Below are 1019 nucleotides of genomic sequence, written 5' to 3' on the forward strand. Positions count from 1 at the left end.
AGTTCTTAGTGTCATTAACTCGAGGAAGTGCAGACTCGGATCGGGTTTCAACGCTATTTTTAGCGACGTTAGCGGCAGGCAGCATGAAACACTTCAAGAGTTTGTGTTGTTCAAGAATCAGATGCAGACATTGGTCCAAACAAAAAATATTTAAAATCTAATTTTACCTGCTCAACAATAAACAAAGTAGTTAGACGTTTTGTAAAAATGGTGGTGCAAAAGTTAAGAAGGATTTTGCACATTTGCCGTATTGAAAGAAATGCATCAAATGCAGCAAAAAAAAAATTTTTTGGGGGGGGGGGATATATAAGAACTGGATTTTTGTTACTTATTTGATCAAATTTTGGAGCTGTGTGAAGCTGAAGCCTATGTGAAAAATTCCAGCAAATAACCTGAGTGGTTAGCGCTCTAGATGTGCAGGTCTGGTTTCTGAGATATCAAAAAATATTTTTTAGGTCATTCAGAGGTSACCATCCCCCAATCTTGCTAAAAAACAAACAAACCAAAGTGGGCTGCCTTTTTAGTGCTCAGTTTGTCCGGTTAATACCGTCATTAGTTTCGACCGATGACGTCACCACACCCCGAAAAAGAAAAAAAAAATAGCGAGGGTGAAGGAAGTTGTTCATTTATGCTTGCTTGACTTTGACAACGGTAGCATATCCTGATMTGTCTAGTTGTCATGGTTACTCAAACCAGAAACACGGAAGTCGGATTCGCGTACGCGCGAAGAGCCCGTTGTCCCATTTCCAAATATGGTATGAGACTGACACGTGGTCTATCCCCGTCYCAACGTGTACTTCAAATATGGCGCAGGTTCAACTAGAGCGTAAAAAAAAGACGCAGCTCGCGCGTGGCTRTTCATCCAGTCTGGAACCCGGATTAAAAATGATCTTTTCTGATCTCCCAAGACGCCCAGCCTAAATAACTCAAAGCTTTTGCGGACTGTAATTGTCTCAATGTTGACGCGGCCTGCTAGCTTGGCGCCTTGTACCTGACCGGCTGAGGATGGGCTGGTGACG

General features: G+C 42.5%; 1 protein-coding gene across 1 annotated transcript in view; it reads left to right on the forward strand.

Moving 5' to 3' along the window:
* The window catches only part of spegb (striated muscle enriched protein kinase b), a gene marked incomplete at its 5' end in the record, with an annotated part of 45243 nt that overhangs the window by 43642 nt on the left and 582 nt on the right, over positions 1-1019 (forward strand). The window lies entirely within an intron of this gene.

Source organism: Poecilia reticulata, linkage group LG2 (assembly GCF_000633615.1).
Source record: "Poecilia reticulata strain Guanapo linkage group LG2, Guppy_female_1.0+MT, whole genome shotgun sequence".
Classification (NCBI taxonomy): domain Eukaryota; kingdom Metazoa; phylum Chordata; class Actinopteri; order Cyprinodontiformes; family Poeciliidae; genus Poecilia; species Poecilia reticulata.